Source organism: Oncorhynchus mykiss, unplaced genomic scaffold, assembly GCF_013265735.2.
Source record: "Oncorhynchus mykiss isolate Arlee unplaced genomic scaffold, USDA_OmykA_1.1 un_scaffold_228, whole genome shotgun sequence".
NCBI lineage: Eukaryota > Metazoa > Chordata > Actinopteri > Salmoniformes > Salmonidae > Oncorhynchus > Oncorhynchus mykiss.
In genome coordinates, this window is record NW_023493696.1 from 42,245 (window position 1) to 52,558 (window position 10,314).

A 10,314-nucleotide genomic window follows, 5' to 3' on the forward strand; every position below is an offset into this window, starting at 1 on the left:
ATAACAGGGAGGAGATATAACCATATAACAGGGAGGAGATATAACCATATAACAGGGAGGAGATATAACCATATAACAGGGAGGAGATATAACCATATAACAGGGAGGAGGAGGAGATATAACCATATAACAGGGAGGAGATATAACCATATAACAGGGAGGAGATATAACCATATAACAGGGAGGAGATATAACCATATAACAGGGAGGAGATATAACCATATAACAGGGAGGAGATATAACCATATAACAGGGAGGAGGAGATATAACCATATAACAGGGAGGAGATATAACCATATAACAGGGAGGAGGAGATATAACCATATAACAGGGAGGAGATATAACCATATAACAGGGAGGAGATATAACCATATAACAGGGAGGAGGAGATATAACCATATAACAGGGAGGAGATATAACCATATAACAGGGAGGAGATATAACCATATAACAGGGAGGAGGAGGAGATATAACCATATAACATGGAGGAGATATAACCATATAACAGGGAGGAGGAGGAGATATAACCATATAACAGGGAGGAGGAGATATAACCATATAACAGGGAGGAGATATAACCATATAACAGGGAGGAGGAGGAGATATAACCATATAACAGGGAGGAGATATAACCATATAACAGGGAGGAGATATAACCATATAACAGGGAGGAGATATAACCATATAACAGGGAGGAGATATAACCATATAACAGGGAGGAGATATAACCATATAACAGGGAGGAGGAGATATAACCATATAACATGGAGGAGGAGGAGATATAACCATATAACAGGGAGGAGATATAACCATATAACAGGGAGGAGATATAACCATATAACAGGAGGGGGAGATATAACCATATAACAGGGAGGAGATATAACCATATAACAGGGAGGAGATATAACCATATAACAGGGAGGAGATATAACCATATAACAGGGAGGAGATATAACCATATAACAGGGAGGAGATATAACCATGTAACAGGGAGGAGGAGGAGATATAACCATATAACAGGGAGGAGATATAACCATATAACAGGGAGGAGATATAACCATATAACAGGGAGGAGGAGATATAACCATATAACAGGGAGGAGATATAACCATATAACAGGGAGGAGATATAACCATATAACAGGGAGGAGGAGGAGATATAACCATATAACAGGGAGGAGATATAACCATATAACAGGGAGGAGGAGGAGATATAACCATATAACAGGGAGGAGATATAACCATATAACAGGGAGGAGATATAACCATATAACAGGGAGGAGGAGATATAACCATATAACAGGGAGGAGATATAACCATATAACAGGGAGGAGATATAACCATATAACAGGGAGGAGATATAACTATATAACAGGGAGGAGATATAACCATATAACAGGGAGGAGGAGGAGATATAACCATATAACAGGGAGGAGGAGATATAACCATATAACAGGGAGGAGATATAACCATATAACAGGGAGGAGGAGGAGATATAACCATATAACAGGGAGGAGGAGGAGATATGACCATATAACAGGGAGGAGGAGGAGATATAACCATATAACAGGGAGGAGGAGGAGATATGACCATATAACAGGGAGGAGGAGATATAACCATATAACAGGGAGGAGATATAACCATATAACAGGGAGGAGATATAACCATATAACAGGGAGGAGGAGGAGATATAACCATATAACAGGGAGGAGATATAACCATATAACAGGGAGGAGGTGTCACGTTCTGACCTCTATTTCCTTTGTTTTTGTATTTATTTAGTATGGTCAGGGCGTGAGTTGGGTGGGCAGTCTATGTTTGTTTTTCTATGTTTTGGTCTAGTTCTATGTTCGGCCTGATATGGTTCTCAATCAGAGGCAGGTGTTCGTCATTGTCTCTGATTGGGAACCATATTTAGGTAGCCTGGGTTTCACTGTGTTTTTGTGGGTGATTGTTCCTGTCACTGTGTTTGGTGTCACAGGATAGGACTGTTTTGCGTTTTCACATTTCTTGTTTTTGTTAGTTTGTTCATGTGTAGCGATTTATTAAAACATGAATAACCACCACGCTGCGCTTTGGTCCGCTTCTCTTCCTCCTACAGACGAACGCCCTTACAGAATCACCCACCTACCAAGGACCAAGCGGCGTGGTAAACAGAGGCAGCAGCAACAGCAGCAGCAGGAGCAGCAGCAGCTGCAGTGGGAGAGGCTGCACCACCTGGAGAAATGGACATGGGAGGAAGAACTGGACGGTAAAGGACCCTGGGCTCAGCCCGGAGAATATCGCCGCCCCAAGGAAGAACTGGAGGCGGCGAAAGCTGAGAGGCGCAGATATGAGGAGGCAGCACGGCGTAGCGGATGGAAGCCCGGGAGTCAGCCCCAAAAATTTCTTGGGGGGGGGCTAACAGGGAGTATGGCTACGCCAGGTAGGAGACCTGAGCCAACTTCCTGTGGTTACCGGGGGGCTAGAGAGACCGGGCAGGCACCGTGTTATGCTGTGGAGCGCACGGTGTCCCCAGTGCGGGTGCACAGCCCGGTGCGGTACATTCCAGCTCCGCGTATCGGCCGGGCTAGAGTGGGCATCGAGCCAAGTGCCATGAAGCCGGCTCTACGCATCTGGTCTCCAGTGCGTCTCCTTGGGCCGGCTTACATGGCACCAGCCTTGCGCACGGTGTCCCCGGTTCGCCTGCATAGCCCAGTGCGGGCTATTCCACCTCGCCGCACTGGCAGGGCGACCGGGACCATTCAACCGGGTAAGGTTGGGCAGGCTCGGTGCTCAAGAGCTCCAGTGCGCCTGCACGGCCCGGTCTATCCGTCACCACCTCCACGCACCAGCCCTCCGGTGGCAGCTCCCCGTACCAGGCTGTCTCTCCGGCCCATCCTTGCAGGGGCTCTCGCCTCTCCGGCGCTACCAGAGCCTTCCTCCTCTCCAGCGCTGCCGGAGCCTCCCGCCTGTCCGGCGCCTCTGCCGGAGCCTCCCGCCTGTCCGGCGCCTCTGCCGGAGCCTCCCGCCTGTCCGGCGCCTCTGCCGGAGCCTCCCGCCTGTCCGGCGCCTCTGCCGGAGCCTCCCCCGCTGCCGGAGCCTCCCGCCTGTCCGGCGCCGCTGCCGGAGCCTCCCGCCTGTCCGGCGCCGCTGCCGGAGCCTCCCGCCTGTCCGGCGCCGCTGCCGGAGTCTCCCGCCTCTCCGGCGCTACCAGGGCCTTCCTTTTCTCCAGCGTTGCCGGAGCTTCCCGTCTGCCCAGCGCCAGCTGAGCTTCCCGTCTGCCCAGCGCCGCCAACGCCGCCCGTCTGCCCAGCGCCGCCAACGCCGCCCGTCTGCCCAGCGCCGCCAACGCCGCCCGTCTGCCCAGCGCCGCCAACGCCGCCCGTCTGCCCAGCGCCGCCAACGCCGCCCGTCTGCCCAGCGCCGCCAGTGCCGCCCGTCTGCCCAGCGCCGCCAGTGCCGCCCGTCTGCCCAGCGCCGCCAGTGCCGCCCGTCTGCCAGGAGCCGCCAGTGCCGCCCGTCTGCCAGGAGCCGCCAGTGCCGCCCGTCTGCCAGGGGCCGCCAGTGCCGCCAGTCAGCCAGGGGCCGCCAGTGCCGCCAGTCAGCCAGGGGCCGCCAGTGCCGCCAGTCAGCCAGGGGCCGCCAGTGCCGCCAGTCAGCCAGGGGCCGCCAGTGCCGCCAGTCAGCCAGGGGCCGCCAGTGCCGCCAGTCAGCCAGGGGCCGCCAGTGCCGCCAGTCAGCCAGGGGCCGCCAGTGCCGCCAGTCAGCCAGGGGCCGCCAGTGCCGCCAGTCAGCCAGGGGCCGCCAGTGCCGCCAGTCAGCCAGGGGCCGCCAGTGCCGCCAGTCAGCCAGGGGCCGCCAGTGCCGCCAGTAAGCCAGGGGCCGCCAGTCAGCCAGGGGCCGCCAGTAAGCCAGGGGCCGCCAGTGCCGCCAGTAAGCCAGGGGCCGCCTGAGCAGCTGCCCCTCTGTCCAGAGCAGCTGTCGCCCCTCTGTCCCAAGCTGCTGCCGCCCCTCTGTCCCGAGCAGCTGTCCCTCTGTCCCGAGCAGCTGTCCCTCTGTCCCGAGCAGCTGCCGCCCCTCTGTCCCGAGCTGCTATCGCCCCTCTGTCCCGAACTGCTATCGCCCTTCTGTCCCGAGCAGCTATCGCCCCTCTGTCCCGAGCAGCTATCGCCCCTCTGTCCCGAGCAGCTATCGCCCCTCTGTCCCGAGCTGCTGTCGCCCCTCTGTCCCGAGCTGCTGCCGCCCCTCTGTCCCGAGCAGCTGCTCCTCTGTCCCGAGCAGTTGTCCCTCTGTCCCGAGCAGCTGTTTCACCTCTGTCCCGAGCTGCCCCTCTGTCCCAAGCAGCCCCTCTGTCCAGTGGGGTCATTGAGAGGGGTGGCCATGGTGAGAAGGCCACGGAGGCGGACAATAAGGCGGACTAAGACAATGGTGAAGTGGGGTCCGCGTCCCGCGCCAGAGCCGCCACCGCGGACAGACGCCCACCCAGACCCTCCCCTATAGGTCAAGGTTTTGCGGCCGGAGTCCGCACCTTTGGGGGGGGGTACTGTCACGTTCTGACCTCTATTTCCTTTGTTTTTGTATTTATTTAGTATGGTCAGGGCGTGAGTTGGGTGGGCAGTCTATGTTTGTTTTTCTATGTTTTGGTCTAGTTCTATGTTCGGCCTGATATGGTTCTCAATCAGAGGCAGGTGTTCGTCATTGTCTCTGATTGGGAACCATATTTAGGTAGCCTGGGTTTCACTGTGTTTTTGTGGGTGATTGTTCCTGTCACTGTGTTTGGTGTCACAGGATAGGACTGTTTTGCGTTTTCACATTTCTTGTTTTTGTTAGTTTGTTCATGTGTAGCGATTTATTAAAACATGAATAACCACCACGCTGCGCTTTGGTCCGCTTCTCTTCCTCCTACAGACGAACGCCCTTACAGGAGGAGATATAACCATATAACAGGGAGGAGGAGATATAACCATATAACAGGGAGGAGGAGATATAACCATATAACAGGGAGGAGGAGATATAACCATATAACAGGGAGGAGATATAACCATATAACAGGGAGGAGATATAACCATATAACAGGGAGGAGATATAACCATATAACAGGGAGGAGATATAACCATATAACAGGGAGGAGGATATATAACCATGTAACAGGGAGGAGATATAACCATATAACAGGGAGGAGGAGATATAACCATATAACAGGGAGGAGATATAACCATATAACAGGGAGGAGATATAACCATATAACAGGGAGGAGGAGATATAACCATATAACAGGGAGGAGATATAACCATATAACAGGGAGGAGGAGGAGATATAACCATATAACAGGGAGGAGATATAACCATATAACAGGGAGGAGATATAACCATATAACAGGGAGGAGATATAACCATATAACAGGGAGGAGATATAACCATATAACAGGGAGGAGGAGGAGATATAACCATATAACAGGGAGGAGATATAACCATATAACAGGGAGGAGGAGGAGATATAACCATATAACAGGGAGGAGATATAACCATATAACAGGGAGGAGATATAACCATATAACAGGGAGGAGATATAACCATATAACAGGGAGGAGATATAACCATATAACAGGGAGGAGATATAACCATATAACAGGGAGGAGGAGATATAACCATATAACATGGAGGAGGAGGAGATATAGCCATATAACAGGGAGGAGATATAACCATATAACAGGGAGGAGATATAACCATATAACAGGGAGGAGGAGGAGATATAACCATATAACAGGAGGAGGAGGAGATATAACCATATAACAGGGAGGAGGAGATATAACCATATAACAGGGAGGAGATATAACCATATAACAGGGAGGAGGAGGAGATATAACCATATAACAGGGAGGAGATATAACCATATAACAGGGAGGAGATATAACCATATAACAGGGAGGAGATATAACCATATAACAGGGAGGAGATATAACCATATAACAGGGAGGAGGAGGAGATATAACCATATAACAGGGAGGAGATATAACCATATAACAGGGAGGAGATATAACCATATAACAGGGAGGAGGAGGGGGAGTTTGGATTGAGTTTCCCTTATTTCACTGGAACTCGTTCTAAGGAGTGAGAGAGCTTTAATTCAGTGGAAAGTGGTTGTTTCTGTGCTATGTTTGCCCCACCCGACCTTCCAGAGGAGGACTCCACCCTCCCTGCCTCCCCACATAAAGCCACGGCTGCAATATAGGAGTTTATGAATACCCTGCTTCACCTCATTACGTTTCTCCCAAGAGGACTCAGGTCTCTGATTCCACGGAAAGGGTTTGTGTGTGTGTGCACGCATATGTGTGTCTGTGTGTGTGTGTGTGTGTGCGTGCGTGTGTGTGTTAGCTAAGGGAGAGATGCATAATCAACCAGTCTACTTGAGATAGACCTACAAAAGGACCAGTGATTTTGTGAATGTGTGGTTGCCTTGATTTCGGGGTGTTGCTGTGGTAGCCTACACATGTTATGGTGTATACAAGAACACGCTGTTTATGACTCCATGTGTGTGTGTGTGTGTGTGTGTATGTGTGTGTGTCCTTGCCTGAGTGTGTGCGCGTGTCTGTGAGAGTGTGTGTGCCTCTAATTGTGTGTGTGCCCCTGCATCTGTGTCGCAGACGATAGGCTCCCATTGGTTTATGACTCCATGTGTGTGTGTGTGTCCTTGCCTGAGTGTGTGCGCGTGTCTGTGAGAGTGTGTGTGCCTCTAATTGTGTGTGTGCCCCTGCATCTGTGTCGCAGACGATAGACTCCCATTGGTTTAAGTATGCAGGCGTTGTCAGGTGGAGACAAAAATCACTCTGACCATATTCTATGTAAAGCTGGAGGAAATTGCTAGGTTGGGAAGACTTAAATAGCCAGGCCAGCACCATAGTAAACATGCTGCTAGCTGAGCAGCTGGCTCCCACAACCATCGTGCTTCCAGCTTCCTCGAAGGCAAGGTTGGAGGGTTGGTTGGATGGTTGGGCTATGTATAAGCACATGTTGTGGACAGAGGTCAAGGGGAAGTAAAAAAAATGGGATACACTCAATCAAATTCATTCTCTGACTGAAGAAAATGAATAAGTCACTATTATTAAACAGAAGTGTGGCACAAACCCCAAACTTGTCAAGTCTCGTGTCCCGGTTCTCACAGACCTCTTGGTTGGGGATTCTTTTATAGAGCTTCCGTGAAATGACTGGCGATTCAAAAAGTAGGCGACTGTTTGATTCTACTGTTAAGTCATAATAGAAAATGAATTGTTTGTCTGAATCAGAACCATATATCTAGAATTGATGATTCAAAAAGTAGGCTACTGTTTGATTCTACTGTTAAGTCATAATAGAAAATGAATTGTTTGTCTGAATCAGAACCATATATCTAGAACCGATGATTCAAAAAGTAGGCTACTGTTTGATTCTACTGTTAAGTCATAATAGAAAATGAATTGTTTGTCTGAATCAGAACCATATATCTAGAATTGATGATTCAAAAAGTAGGCTACTGTTTGATTCTACTGTTAAGTCATAATAGAAAATTAATTGTTTGTCTGAATCAGAACCATATATCTAGAACCGATGATTCAAAAAGTAGGCTACTGTTTGATTCTACTGTTAAGTCATAATAGAAAATGAATTGTTTGTCTGAATCAGAACCATATATCTAGAATTGATGATTCAAAAAGTAGGCTACTGTTTGATTCTACTGTTAAGTCATAATAGAAAATGAATTGTTTGTCTGAATCAGAACCATATATCTAGAACCGATGATTCAAAAAGTAGGCTACTGTTTGATTCTACTGTTAAGTCATAATAGAAAATGAATTGTATGTCTGAATCAGAACCATATATCTAGAATGTATATTCACATTCTAAACATATTGCTCTGATTCAGGGCTCTCCGACCGGGAGGTGAAACACTACTACATCGTTTCAGAGTGCGTGGCAAGGAATAAGTTAGTCCTAAATAATTCCAAAACTAAAAGCATTTACATTTGGGACAAAAATCATCACCTCAACTGAATCTTGTAATAAATAGGGTAGAAATTGAGCAAGTTGAGGTGACTAAACAGCTTAGAGTAACCTGTCAAAACATATTGATTCAACAGTAGCTAAGATGGGGAGAAGTCTGTCTGTAATAAAGTGCTGCTCTGCCTTCTTAACAACACTATCAACAAGACAGGTCCTACAGGCCCTAGTTTCTACCTTCTTAACAACACTATCAACAAGGCAGGTCCTACAGGCCCTAGTTTCTACCTTCTTAACAACACTATCAACAAGGCAGGTCCTACAGGCCCTAGTTTCTACCTTCTTAACAACACTATCAACAAGGCAGGTCCTACAGGCCCTAGTTTCTACCTTCTTAACAACACTATCAACAAGGCAGGTCCTACAGGCCCTAGTTTCTACCTTCTTAACAACACTATCAACAAGGCAGGTCCTACAGGCTCTAGTTTCTATCTTCTTAACAACACTATCAACAAGGCAGGTCCTACAGGCCCTAGTTCTACCTTCTTAACAACACTATCAACAAGGCAGGTCCTACAGACCCTAGTTTCTATCTTCTTAACAACACTATCAACAAGGCAGGTCCTACAGACCCTAGTTTCTATCTTCTTAACAACACTATCAACAAGGCAGGTCCTACAGACCCTAGTTTCTATCTTCTTAACAACACTATCAACAAGGCAGGTCCTACAGACCCTAGTTTCTACCTTCTTAACAGCACTATCAACAAGGCAGGTCCTACAGGCCCTAGTTTCTATCTTCTTAACAACACTATCAACAAGGCAGGTCCTACAGGCCCTAGTTTCTACCTTCTTAACAACACTATCAACAAGGCAGGTTCTACAGGACTTAGTTTCTACCTTCTTAACAACACTATCAACAAGGCAGGTCCTACAGACCCTAGTTTCTACCTTCTTAACAACACTATCAACAAGGCAGGTCCTACAGACCCTAGTTTCTATCTTCTTAACAACACTATCAACAAGGCAGGTCCTACAGACCCTAGTTTCTACCTTCTTAACAACACTATCAACAAGGCAGGTCCTACAGGTCCTAGTTTCTACCTTCTTAACAACACTATCAACAAGGCAGGTCCTACAGACCCTAGTTTCTACCTTCTTAACAACACTATCAACAAGGCAGGTCCTACAGGCCCTGGTTTTGTCATACCTGGACCACTGTGTGGTCAGGTACCACAAAAAGGGACTCAGGAAAATTGTAATTGGCTCAGAACAGGGCAGCACGGCTGTCCCTGGGATGTACACAGAGAGCTAACATTAATAATATGCATGTCAATCTCTCCTGGTTCAAAGTGGAGGAGATTGACTTCATCACTACTTGTATTTATGAGAGGTATTGACATGTTGAATGCACCGAGCTGTCTGTTTGAACTACTGGCACACAGCTCGGACACCCATGCATACCCCACAAGACATGCCACAAGATGTCTCTTCACAGTCCCCAAGTCCAGAACAGACTATGGGAGGTGCATAGTACTACATAGAGCCATGACTACATGGAACTCTATTCCACATCAAGTGGTTCGACCGTGATCTAGCAGAGTTACTCCACCTCAAGAATTGCATTTGGTGAAAGGCACACGCATACTCAGGCTGACTGGCTCTCGTTCAGGCAAATGAGAAATAAGTGCACTCAGGCTATCCGGAAGGACAAAGTTAGTTACTTTAAAGCTCAGTTCTCTCTCACTGGGTCTAACCCCAAGAAGTTCTGGAAAACGGTTAAAGACTTGGAGAATAAACCCTCCTACAAATGCTAGATTACAGAGACATAATTTATAGATCGGCAGGTAAGGGTGCTCTCGAGCGGCTAGATGTTCTTTACCATTCGGCCATCAGATTTGCCACCAATGTTCCTCATAGGACACATCACTGCACTCTATACTCCTCTGTAAACTGGTCATCTCTGTATACCCGTCGCAAGACCCACTGGTTGATGCTTATTTATAAAACTCTCTTAGGCCTCATTCCCACCTATCTGAGACATCTACTGCAGCCCTCATCCTCCACATACAACAGCCGTTCTGCCAGTCACATTCTGTTAAAGGTTCCCAAAGCACACACACCCCTGGTTCGCTCCTCGTCTCAGTTCACTGCAGCTAGCGACTGGAACGAGCTGCAACAAACACTCAAACTGGACAGTTTTATCTCCATCTCTTGATTCAAAGACTCAATCATGGACACTCTTACTGACAGTTGTGGCTGCTTTGCAAGATGTTTTGTTGTCTCTACCTTCTTGCCCTTTGTGCTGTTGTCTGTGGCCTACTATGCTGTGTTGTCATGTGTTGCTGCCTTGCTATGTTG